General features: G+C 48.3%; 2 protein-coding genes across 4 annotated transcripts in view; both read left to right on the top strand.

Moving 5' to 3' along the window:
• Nucleotides 1-12,798, top strand: part of PPP1R13L (protein phosphatase 1 regulatory subunit 13 like) — a gene marked incomplete at its 5' end in the record, with an annotated part of 81,941 nt that overhangs the window by 12,479 nt on the left and 56,664 nt on the right. Inside the window, one exon of one of the 3 annotated variants that reach the window (XM_083516145.1) lies at nt 6,920-6,996. The exons of the other annotated variants lie outside the window; for them this stretch is intronic. Of the gene's footprint in view, nt 1-6,919; nt 6,997-12,798 lie in introns of those variants that run through there. 3 annotated transcript variants of the gene reach the window in all.
• Nucleotides 1-12,798, top strand: part of LOC310712919 (snake venom vascular endothelial growth factor toxin HF-like) — a 116,456-nt gene that overhangs the window by 69,005 nt on the left and 34,653 nt on the right. The gene's annotated exons all lie outside the window — the stretch shown is intronic.

Genomic DNA, 12,798 nt, shown 5'->3' with positions numbered 1-12,798 from the left:
GTTGTCAATCAGATCAACCAAAGGCCTGGTTAAAAAAGAATGTTTTTGCCTGGCGCCTGAAGCTGTATAATGAAGGCGCCAGTCAAATTTCCCTGAGGAGAGCATTCCACAGATGGGGAGCCACTGCAGAGAAGGCCCCGTTCTCATGTTGCCACCCTCCGGACGTCTCAAGGAGGCGGCACACGAAGGAGGGCCTCAGAAGATGATCTCAGGGTCCAGGGAGGTTCATATGGAAAGAAGCGGTCCTTGCGGTATTGCGGTCCTGAGCCGTTTAAGGCTTTATAGTCGAAACCAGCACTGTGAATTGGGCCCAGTAGGTTGGGCTTCATGGGGACATGACTCCTGTTCCAGTTTGGGCTGCTACTTGCCAGGGGGGGCGCAATAGCACCAGTTGGCAGAATCGCATCAGAGCCTGGCCGCTGGCAGGTAGTAGCTGTGGGCAACCAAACAGCGAGCTGGTTTGCCTTCCCCAAAACAATGTTTTAAATAATAATAATAATAAATTTCTTATTTATACCCTGTCCATCTGGCTGCGTTTCCCCAGCCACTCAGGGCGGCTTCCAACAAAGGATTAAAAATACTGTATTTTCTGGCGTATAAGACTACTTCTAAACCCAGGAAAATCTTCTCAAAAGTCGGGGGTTGTCTAATACGCCGGTTACAACAGCAGCTCCTGCAGCAACTCCCCACCAAGGGATAAAACGACAGCAAATTAAATCAGAGGACATCAAGCTCTCTAGATGAAGCAGAAATACGCTTGAAAATTGGCCCCAGAAGCCCTCGGCCACTGGGAAGTGGAGCGGATTTCCGAGCCGGACTGGAGACTGGTTTTTTAATTTTTATTTGGTGTGCGTTGGAAGAGGGGTAGTCTTATACGACGAGTATATCACAGACTCTATACAGTGGTACCTTGGGTTATATACACTTCAGGTTACATACGCTTCAGGTTACAGACTCTGCTAACCCAGAAATAGTGCTTCAGTTTAAGAACTTTGCTTCAGGATGAGAACAGAAATCGTGCTCCGGCGGCGCGGCAGCAGCAGGAGGCCCCATTAGCTAAAGTGGTGCTTCAGGTTAAGAACAGTTTCAGGTTAAGTACGGACCTCCGGAACGAATTAAGTACTTAACCTGAGGTACCACTGTATTTTAACTGGAAAAGTTGGGGGGTTGTCTTATACACCCAGTCGTCTTATACGCCGGAAAATGCGGTACATTAAAACATCAGTTGTTAAAAACTTCCCTAAACAGGGCTGCCTTCAGATGTCTTCTAAACGTCAGATAGTTGTTTATTTCTGTGGTGTTTTGAGACACACACCCTCCGATTCGTGGGACAGAATTGTGCCACGCAAGATAGGCCCCTGAACATCACTGGGTACCTCTGCAGCTCCCATTGCCGCAGCGAGGTCAGATGAAACCAAGGCGCTCCACTACCTGAGCTATCGCGATGCGCAGACAGGTGGCACATTTGGTACATGACCCAGGTTCGGTGTGACCTGCCTCCAAAGCAGAAGCCTTTCTGAGAGTAAGGTGTGGTGAATTCGCCCCGGTCAGGAGTGAATAAGAGGGAAGCTTGCAAACAGCCAGAGGCTAAGGAAGAGGAGAAGGGAAAGGAGACAGGAACCGAACAGGTGAGCAGAGCTGGGTGAGGTCCCTGGGGGGAAGTTGTCGCCCTGGGTCAAAGAGAAGGCAGGCAGAGATCCCAAGAACAAAGTGCCGACAAAGGAGGAGAAGCTGGAGTTTTTGACAGTAGCCATGAACCGGGATGAGGGATGAGGGACGCGGGTGGCGCTGTGGGTTAAACCACAGAGCCTAGGACTTGCCGACCTTCGATCAGAAGGTTGGCGGTTCGAATCCCCACGACGGGGTGAGCTCCCGTTGCTCGGTCCCTGCTCCTGCCCACCTAGCAGTTCGAAAGCACGTCAAAGTGCAAGTAGATAAATAGGTACCGCTCAGGTGGGAAGGTAAATGGTGTTTCTGTGCGCTGCTCTGGTTCGCCAGAAGCGGCTTAGTCATGCTGGCCACGTGACCCGGAAGCTGTACGCCAGCTCCCTCGGCCAATAAAGCGAGATGAGTGCTGCAACCCCAGAGTCAGTCACGAATGGAACTAATGGTCAGGGGTCCATTTACCTTTACCTTATGAACTGGGATGATGGGCCTTGCATCTTTCCCCCTGCCCCCATCAAACAAAATTTATTTGCATGTAAAACAAACATGTTATTTGATGTACCATCAAAAAACTAAAAATGCAGTCTAGTTCTTCCCCACCTCCTCAGTCACCAGAAGCCGTATTTACACAATTGTAAATGTACAAGAAAAGAACCAATCTTAATCTCAGGTGAAGCACCTACACCTGAGATTAATAGGTTTGATTCTTTCCTATTTTCTGTTTGTCTTTACAATACTGAAAGATGTAGGGTATTGTGAACAAATAAATGCACACTGCGGTCCTCTGTGTAATTTCCCTGGCTTTTGTGGGTTTGTGTATCGTCTGGTGAGTCCTCATTAGCCTGGTGCAAAGCATGAAAGCTGGAAGTGAGAGCTGGACCATCAAGAAGGCTGATCGCTGAAGAATGGATGCTTTTGAATTCTGGTGCTGGAGGAGACACTTGAGAGTCCCATGGACTGCAAGAAGATCAAACCTCTCCATTCTGAAGGAAATCAGCCCTGAGTGCTCACTGGAAGGACAGATCCTGAAGCTGAGGCTCCAAGACTTTGGCCACCTCGTGAGGAGAGAAGACTCCCTGGAGAAGACCCTGATGTTGGGAAAGATGGAGGGCACAAGGAGAAGGGGGCGACAGAGGACGAGATGGTGGGACAGTGTTCTGGAAGCTACCAGCATGAGTTTGACCAAACTGTGGGAGGCAGTGGAAGACAGGAGGGCCTGGCGTGCTCTGGTCCAGGGGGTCGCGAAGAGTCGGACATGACTAAACAACTAAAGAACAACAACAAAGCATGAAGTTGCTGAAGCTGTGTCAGATTCTGGCCAAGCTCTCGCTCTACTGACACTTCACCAACACCCTCAGCCCATGTTCAAAATTAGCCAGGCGCATTTTGCACCTGGCTTTTGACCACTTGTAGAATTCTATTTGCACAATCGGAATGAATTTCGGGAACCACAAGGCAGGAGCAGCCACCATTCTGAAAAAGAGGTCAGAGTCCCTGGATCAAGCAACTTTTCTTCTTTAAGTTCTCAAAGCTCTTTACCTGACTCAAGGTTGTCACCTGAACTAGCGAGATGTTTAACTGAGAATCAATCACAGTCATTCCATCATTTGAAAAATTAAGACTTGAGAACCACTGTGCCCAAAAAAGGCAACTAGACATTTGGCACCTAGCTTATATATCTGAATTTCTAACACTGCCCTCATTCCATTCGTTATCTTCATAATATGGGCCATTATCTGTCTGGCGAGAGCTGTGGATCAACGACACCTTCTGTAGGTTCCTCTTCTCCATCATCCTGCTGGCGATCGTGTTCTTCTGGAGACCCTCGGCCATCAACCAAAGAGATTTGGACCAGAATCCACCAAGTTCTCTTTTGCAAGCGCAAAAACGCAGCAGCAGCCACCATTATGAAAAAGAGGTCGGAGTCCCTGTTTCAAGCGACTTTTCTTCTTTTAAGTTCTCAAAGCTCTTTACCTGACTCAAGGTTGTCACCTGAACTAGCCAGATGTTTAACTGAGAATCTATCACAGTCATTCCATCATTTGAAAAACTAAGACTTGAGAGCCGCCGCACCTGAAAAAGGCAACTAGGCGTTCTGTTCTGGCAACTCCAACCTTGGTTTAAGGAGCCATTTGGCACCTAGATTATATATCTGAGTTTCTAACACTGCCGTCATTCGCACCATCATTCCATCCGTTATCTTCATAATATGGGCCATTATCTGTCTGGCAGGAGCTCTGGATCAACGACTACTTTGTAGGTTCCTCTTCTCCATCATCCTGCTGGTGATCGTGTTCTTCTGGAGACCCTCGGCCATCAAGAGATTTGGACCAGAATCCACCAAGTTCTCTTTTGCAAGCGCTACCATGGGCCGGTGCAGAAGATCTTCTCGGAAGTAGAGGACCTAGGAAGGCTGCCGAGTGCAGGATGAATGTTGGCTGGGAGGAAAGTCACTTTCCCGTCACAATAACAGCCTCACACAACTGAACTGGAGTGAAGGCATCGCAGCCAGGATCCTAGTTTCCCTCGTGGAAGATGTTTCAGTTAAGAAACCCCCATCGTTCTGCCCGGACACTGAGGTCCAGCACCGAGGGCCTTCTGGCGGTTCCCTCCCTGCGAGAAGCCAAGCTACAGGGAACCAGGCAGAGGGCCTTCTTGGTGGTGGCACCCGCCCTGTGGAAAACCCTCCCATCAGATGTCAAAGAGATAAACAACTACCAGACTTTTAGAAGACATCTGAAGGCAGCCCTGTTTAGGGAAGCTTTTAATGTTTGGTGCATTACTGTATTTTAATATTTTGTTGGAAGCTGCCCAGAATTGCTGGGGAAGCCCAGCCAGATGGGCGGGGTATAAATTATTATTATTATTATTATTATTATTATTATTATTATTATTATTATTATTTCTTGGTGCAAAGAGGCGGCAGAGGTGTAAATGACTATCAGAATTTGGCAAGTTGTGTCAAGTTCTCCAGTTCAGTTGAATTCATTAAACTACATAGTTTTAATGGGATGTTGAATAAACGTGCAATTAATTTTGCTATTTTGAATCATTCTGTGCTACTAACTTCCTTAGTGGGTCAAGCCAGCGGTGGCTCCCGGTTCCAGAAGAGGGTTGTTATTGTTGTTGTTGTTGAATTTGACCAAACTGCGGGAGGCAGTGGAAGACAGGAGTGCCTGGTGTGGCTCTGGTCCAGGGGGTCACGAGGAGTCAGACTAAACAACTAAACAACAACACTATCGGATTTATATACCGCCCTATACCTGGGAGTCTCAGGGTGGTTCACAGAATAAAATCAAGATATAAAACCATAAAATACCTAATAAAAATAAAAACAACAACCCAATAGATGGGTGGGATATAAATAATAAATTACTATTATATTATTATTATAATGCCCTTCATCACCTTTACTCTCTCTAAGATGTGGAACGAGTAACGCCTTCCTCTAAATTTGCTGAGGCTGCTTTGGCATGACCATGCCAGCGTAGACATGGCTGAGACAGGAGTGCAAACAGGCTCAGAATGTCGGCTTGGGAGAGCGCATTTTTGCTTGGAGTTCTGTCCTGCCGTGCGATGCTCAAAATCCTGACGCAAGGCCTTGACGCATCGCTCCTGGCCGTTGCAGCTCGCCTGCGACTCACTTCCGTAAAGCAGCGTGCACAACGCACAAGTCTGGCAGGCCTTAGATGTTAGCATCACGTTCTCCCACACCTTTTCGGAGAGGCGAGCCATTGCCGGGGCTGCCTTGCCAATATGCTTATCCAGCTCAGCGTCAATGGAGAATTTCCTGGTTATGCTACAGCCCAAGCAGGCAGGATCCCAAAGGATATGCTGTACGGACAGCTGGCTTCAGGCAGCAGGCCTGTTGCGCGGCGAGTTCCCGCCCCCCACCAGGATAAATAAAGACACGAGACACCATAATTTAAGGTTAATTGGGCAAATTAGGCCACAACTTTATTGAATTCAGGAATGAGAGGCATTGGCTTAGGCATTGGTCCTCACGACTATCCGGCTCCAGCCCATTTGCTGGAGACACAGGGAAGGGTTAACACTATATCGGGGGAGTCTCCTGCCGAGGCACATTGACTAGGAGCTCCCCCGGGTCACCGCTCTGGGACGTGCCTTTGGCCCACACCTCCATAGGCTTCGGACAGGGCCACGCCCCCCAGAGTCCTTTAACGGACCACCCTTCGCTCACTGGGGGGAGGTGACGGCGTTCCTCCCCCCCACATCCTCTTAACCCCTTTTTACCAATGCCTACCGCCAATGCCGAGAAGTTGTGACGAATTGCTACGAGGTAGGCGAAAAACCAAAAGGCTAGAAATTGCCAATTGGGAAAAATTCCTACCATGCCCCTTGCGGCGACAGACCAAAGTCCATAGCAAAGTCAAAGCCCTACCTAAAGCCTACTTAAAGGGAGGGAGGGAGGGAAAACGTGAGGGCGAGCCGGCAAAAAGAGGGCGAGCCCCCTCCACGCCGGCCCTAAATAGGGCAGGCCACGCCCCCCAGCCAGCTGATTGGCTGGCTGGGGGGGCAGACCCGGCCGGAATTTCCCTGCTCTCGCGGGGGCTGCAACCAGCCCCCACTCACGTGGGGTGGGCGTGAAGCCCGCAACCCCACCTCCTGGGCAAGCCGGAAGTGGCTTTGGCAGACCAACTTTACAAAAATGTCTGTAAACAGGACATGAAGGCCTTTGGGAGTGGCTAATGGCTTGGCTTGAGGGACGTGGGTGGCGCTGTGGGTTAAACCACAGAGCCTAGGGCTTGCCGATCAGAAGGTCGGCGGTTCGAATCCCCGCGACGGGGTGAGCTCCCGTTGCTCATTCCCAGCTCCTGCCAACCTAACAGTTCGAAAGCACCTCAAAGTGCAAGTAGATAAATAGGTACCACTCTGGCGGAAAGGTAAACAGCATTTCCATGCGCTGCTCTGGTTCGCCAGAAGCGACTTAGTCATGCTGGCTACATGACCCGGAAGCTGTACGCCGGCTCCCTCGGCCAATAAAGCGAGATGAGCGTCGCAACCCCAGAGTCGGCCATGACTGGACCTAATGGTCAGGGGTCCCTTTACCTTTAATGGCTTGGCTTCTCTGCATCCCGGGTGGAGGAAAGGAACCCCAATTTCCTTCTTTTAAACTGCAACAAAAATTGGGGGAGAGAAGGGGCAGCCTGGCCTAGATTGCATGCTGTTTTGCCTTGCGATCCCTTACGAAAAGTATAATTAAAGGAATAATTCATTTCCCCCTCTCTTTTAGCTGCCGATTACAGAGGAGAAAATGAGCTCCTAGGAAAGGTCAGGGTTGTGCCTCCAGCTCAGTCCTCAGGGCTTAAGGTGAGCTCAGGGGTCAGATCTACAACCTGTTTGTTTTTCCGTGAGGGAGGCAAAGGCGCCACCAGGGAGGAACGCCCTCTGAGCATGTGCAGAATACAGCCTCCTTCTCATTGAAGGGTGGAATATTCAGGGCAGGATCAAAGGAAGAAAGAGCTTTTCATGCGTCGTTAAACTACGGAACTCCGTGCCACAGGAGGCAGCGATGGCCTCCAACTCGGATGGATTTAAAAGAGTAGTGGATAGTTTCGCAGAGGAGAGGGTTACTGAGGGCTCCTAGCCAGAGGCAACCATGCTTCTGAATACCCGTTGGAAACCACAGGAGGAGAGAGTTGGTCTTGTGTTTGAATCCTGCTGACATTGGGGCATCTGGTTGGCCACTGTGAGAGCAGGATGCTGGCCTAGATGGGCCATTGGCCTGATCCAGTAGACTACCTGGAGAACTCTAGTTTACCTTTAAAATACGATAACATTTATTTGGTTTTTCAAATTAAAATTTTACAAAGTTATATCAAACATAAATCATAAAAACAAGATTCCAAGGAATCTTCCATCCTCTCCTTTGTGGGTCCTGTTATTAATCATTTCCTTCGGCATCTTTTATGACAGTCCAAATCTTTTACATCTCTATGATATCCAGAATTCACCCTTAAAAACTACAAGTGATATTCCAATCCTACTAATGATTTTAACTGTTTGCAATGGTCTTTAAGATACCGTAAGTTACAAATTTCCCCCATTCCTTATTGGAATTTTGGTCTTCCAGATTTCTGATTCTTCCGGTCATTTTAATAACAACAACAATAATAATAATTTATTATTTGTACCCCGCCCATCTGGCTGGGTTTCCCCAGCCACTCTGGGCGGCTTCCAACAAAGATTAAAAATACAGTGGTGCCCCGCAAGACGAATGCCTCGCAAGACGGAAAACTCGCTAGACGAAAGAGTTTTCCGTTTTGGAGGTGCTTCGCAATACGAATCTCCTATGGGCTTGCTTCACAAGACGACAATGTCTTGCGAGTTCCTGCGGGTTTTTTTCCCTTCCCCCCTTTTTCTAAGCCGCTAAGCCGCTTATCAGCTGATCCGATCAGCAGATAAGCCGCTAAAAGCAGCTAATAGCACTAAGCCGCTTATCAGCTGATCCGATCAGCAGATAAGCCGCTAAAAGCCGCTAATAGCGCTAATCCGCTAATCCGTCAATGGGCTTGCTTCGCAAGACAAAAAAAACCGCTAGCTGAAGAGAATCACAGAACGGATTCTTTTCGTCTTGCGAGGCACCACTGTACATCAAAATGTCACACATTAAAAACGTAGTCATTTCAGCATAGTCCACCTGCCATTCTCCTCTGGTAGGGACCTTGTGTTTTTCCATCTCTTTCCAGCAGACTATTCTTAGTTTTTTATGAGATTGGGATGCCGGACTAATGGGCCCCCACTGGCCTGACCGGCACCCAGCAACACTTATTATGTTCTTACGTCATGTTCTTATTGTGCAACCGACGCCCTCATGTTTGGGACCCTACGAGGCCTCTAAAATCGGCGGTTTGTCATTTCCAGACTGGTTTGGCAGGTGTGCAGGATGCGATCTGCCTTGGGAAATGGGGTGTCCCTTTTATTGTTGGTGGTGCTGGGGGTGGAGGAACTGCGAGAGAGGTTTAGGGCTGGCTCCGTCCTTGCCTGAACTGGTTCCCTGGGCATTACAAAATGGATTTGGCACTCTGCCCGGGGAATCTCTCCTCCTAGACAAAGGGCTCTCTTTTGTAGAGAACAATGCTTTGCAGGCAGAATTGGGCTGCCAGATTCCCTCCTGATTAAGGATGGCCTCTTGGGAGAAATCTGGCTGCACCCCGTCTCCCAGATCCCCAATTTTGTCCTTTACTTATTTATCTATGTTAACGGAAAAATCCGAGGGCTCCCTTGGACAAAAAACAAAGACACCAACCAGGATTACTTGGAGCAAAACAGCAGCCTGTAGGCTTGGCCTTTATTGATCTGTTGCAACTGGGTGCTCCCCTCACTTGCAGGAGAGAGGAGGGACCCAGAAAAATGGTGTGCAAGCCGTTATAAAGACTTTTGAAATTGCCACCCTGTAGATCAAGACCACCCCCAGAAACATCATGCATACATCACAGAAGGGGTGTAACTTAAGACCACCCCTCAGATACATCACACCTACATCACAGAAAAGGCGGTCTAAAACAGAAATTTTAATATTGCTTTTTTCTCCTGTTGTTGTTTATCTCCTGTCTGGCAAGTTACTTGATTGGATTTCCTGGGTAGCCTGGCCAGTCTTTTGTAATGATAAATACTTAGTTCCTGGGCCAGGTCACAGGCTCACACCCTATTCAAAACACAGACATACAGTGGTGCCCCGCAAGACGAATGCCTCGCAAGACGGAAAACTCGCTAGACGAAAGAGTTTTCCGTTTTGGAGGTGCTTCGCAAAACGAATCTGCTATGGGCTTGCTTCACAAGACGAAAATGTCTTGCGAGTTCCTGCGGGTTTTCCCCCCTCCCCCCCTTTTTCTAAGCCGCTAAGCCGCTTATCAGTTGATCCGATAAGCCGATAAACCGCTAAAAGCCGCTAATCCGCTAATCCGTCAATGGGCTTGCTTCGCAAGACGAAAAAACCGCTAGACGAAGAGAATCACAGAACGGATTCTTTTCGTCTTGCGAGGCACCACTGTACCCTTAAGACAGGATTTGTGAAGGAAAAGGCAATGGGGAGGCTTTTCTATGTTGACCTTGCAGAGAAAAGATTTGGTCAGTTTAGGAATCAAAATGGTTCCAGGTTGGCCTTCCTGCGCTGATCTATGTATGTGCTTGGTTGGTACACTTATGAACATTACCATGTATTTAAGACCATAAAATTCCTATCACATCTATTAAATTGACGTTGTACCGGCCTTCATCCAAAGCCCTCCGGGCACTTCGCTGCACGAAATACGGAACAAAAACCACAAAGTACACAATAAAAACAAGAACAGGAACAAAACAGTAACCCTGCCTCGCCGCAAACACATTTAAAAGTTTCTTCCGTGAGGGCAAATTAGATCAGGCATGTAAATTGGTCTAAATATATTTCCTCCACGTGTTTTTGTAAACAACAGCTGCTGGCTAATTTATTTATGTATTGCTTTTACATCCCACTTTTTCCTCCCCTTCAAAGAGCTCGAAGTGGCAGGGACGTGGGGATTCGAACCCAGCTCTCTCCCTGGTCCCAGCCCAGTGCCACGACTGGTGCAATTAGGTGGTTAGCTTTAAACTTGACTCATCTGATCACGCACCGAATAAATGTTTGCATGTTTGCGTGCTGTAATATCTCTGCAAAAGTGCCTCTGAGCAGCCCCTGCTGTGTTCAATGGGACTTGCTGCCTTGCAGGTGTGTTTAGAGTTGTGGAGCTTAAACAGTGTTCAAAAAGACAACATTGTAACCTTAAATATAACAATAAAAAGGATAAAATGTTCAAATGTTAATAAAGGTACCTTCTGCATACCTCAGCCAATTTAAATTACCGTATTTTTCGCTCTATAAGACGCACCAGACCACAAGACGCACCTAGTTTTGGGAGGAGGAAAACAATAAAAAAAATATTCTGAATCTCAGAAGCCAAAACAGCAAGAGGGATCACTGCGCAGTGAAAGCAGCAATCCCTCTTGCTGTTCTGGCTTCTGGGATAGCTGCGCAGCCTGCATTCGCTCCATAAGACGCACACACATTTCCCCTTACTTTTTAGGAGGGAAAAACTGAGTCTTATAGAGCAAAAAATACGGTATATCATGCCCTCTCTGAAGACCCAAATGAGACAACAGATAAGTTAATATTCTGCATTAGGTTATTGTATTTTAATATTCTGTTGGAAGCCGCCCAGAGTGGCTGGGGAAACCCAGCCAGATGAGCGGAGTGGGTCTACTCTGTGGTTTCACCCACAGCGGGTGGTGCTGTGGGTTAAACCACAGAGCCTAGGACTTGCCAATCAGAAGGTTGGCGGTTCGAATCCCTGCCACGGGGTGAGCTCCCGTTGCTCGGTCCCTGCTCCTGCCAACCTAGCAGTTCGAAAGCACCTCAAAGTGCAAGTAGATAAATAGGTACCGCTCCGGCGGGAAGGTAAACGGCGTTTCCGTGCGCTGCTCTGGTTCGCAAGAAGCGGCTTAGTCCTGCTGGCCACATGACCCGGAAGCTGTACGCCGGCTGCCTCGGCCAGTAAAGCGAGATGAGCGCCGCAACCCCAGAGTCGGCCACGACTGGACCTAACAGTCAGGGGTCCCTTTACTTTTACTTACTCTGAGTATGACTTTGGTGGCTATCACCCAATATTTTTAAAAAATGGAAGCTTTTGCTTTTAATTGTTTTTAGAAGAGCATATTGTTTTAATTCATTTTTTTTAAAATTAATTCCATTAATCCCCCCTAGTTTTTCTTCTGGCAACTGGCAATGTTATTTCTTCTGTTCTACTTCTGATGTTTCCTTGATGGCTTTAAACGCAGCCAGCGCATGAAAAGTGTGCGTGGAGTTGAGAAAAAGATGTGCCATTTGCTTAAGGATTAACTTAAGGATATTGAGTGGTGAGACTCCTTTGCATGTTTGCTTTCACATTGTCCCCTGCTGTTGGTTTACGGACAGCCCAGAGTTTTATAGAAACTTGTTCCCTGCCCTGAGGATCTTACATTGAGGCAGGAGCGAAAGGAAAGAGTTGTCAACCGGCAGTGTGGGAGAAGCCATGGTGATGATAACGGAGGATTTTGCTTCACAATTCTTAGCTCAAGGAATGGGAAGTCGTGGGAAGTGGTCGACTCTCCCCAATTACTCAGATAGGAGCATACGACCATAAGAAGAACCTGGGTCCTGGATCAGGCCAGGGGCCCATCTGGTCAGTGGCGTAGCGTTGGTTGTCAGCACCCGGGGCAAGGCAAGTAATTTGCGCCCCCTAACCCGTGGATTTGCGCCCCCTAACCCGTGGATTTGCACCCCTAAACCTAACCCCCAGATGTTGCGCCCGGTGCGGCCGGCCCCCCCTGCACCCCCCACGCTACGCCACTGCATCTGGTCCAGACTCCTGTTCTCACAGACGCCAACCTTTAGGGGAAACTCACTCTTCCAGTTTCCAGCAACTTGAATTCAGAAGCATCGCTGCCTCCGGGACGGACCAAATATTTAAAGTTTTTACAAATGTTATGCCTGAATGTAACCTTTCGACTTGACGGCTCAGGGAAGATACCTAGCTTTATGAATTCGTAGAAAATCCATACTTTAACCAACTCTTCTCATTCCAGCGCCATTTTAACCCACCTCTGACCCACGAGACTAGGGCCCTGCAGGACTTGATCTCCTTCCACAAGGCCTGTAAGACAGAGCTATTCCGCCTGGCATTCAATATGAATTAGCCTGATCCTCTACAGCAGTGTTTTTCAACCACTGTTCCGCGGCACACTAGTGTGCCGCGAGATGTTGCCTGGTGTGCCGTGGGAAAAATTGAAAAATTCGAAAGATTTTTTTTTTTTTTAAGGCAAATTATCGGCCACTAGGCAGGCGCCGGACTGTGTCCACCCTATTTTCCATCCCTCCTGGGTGGGGATCAGATCGGATGGGATCGGATGAGAGCGGACAGGCGGTCCGCTCTCATCCGATTCCCCATAGAGAGCAGCGGGGCTCTGACATCTCCCTCTCCGCACACAGTGGTGGTGTGCCTCGTGATTTTTTTCATGAAACAAGTGTGCCTTTGCCCCAAAAAGGTTGAAAAACATTGTTCTACAGTCATACCTCGGGTTACAGACGCTTCAGGTTGCCTTTTTTTTGGGTTACGG

The sequence above is a fragment of the Podarcis liolepis genome (assembly GCF_965112155.1).
Source record: "Podarcis liolepis genome assembly, chromosome: 7".
NCBI classification, from domain to species: domain Eukaryota; kingdom Metazoa; phylum Chordata; class Lepidosauria; order Squamata; family Lacertidae; genus Podarcis; species Podarcis liolepis.
This window is presented reverse-complemented; position numbering and strand designations above follow the sequence as displayed.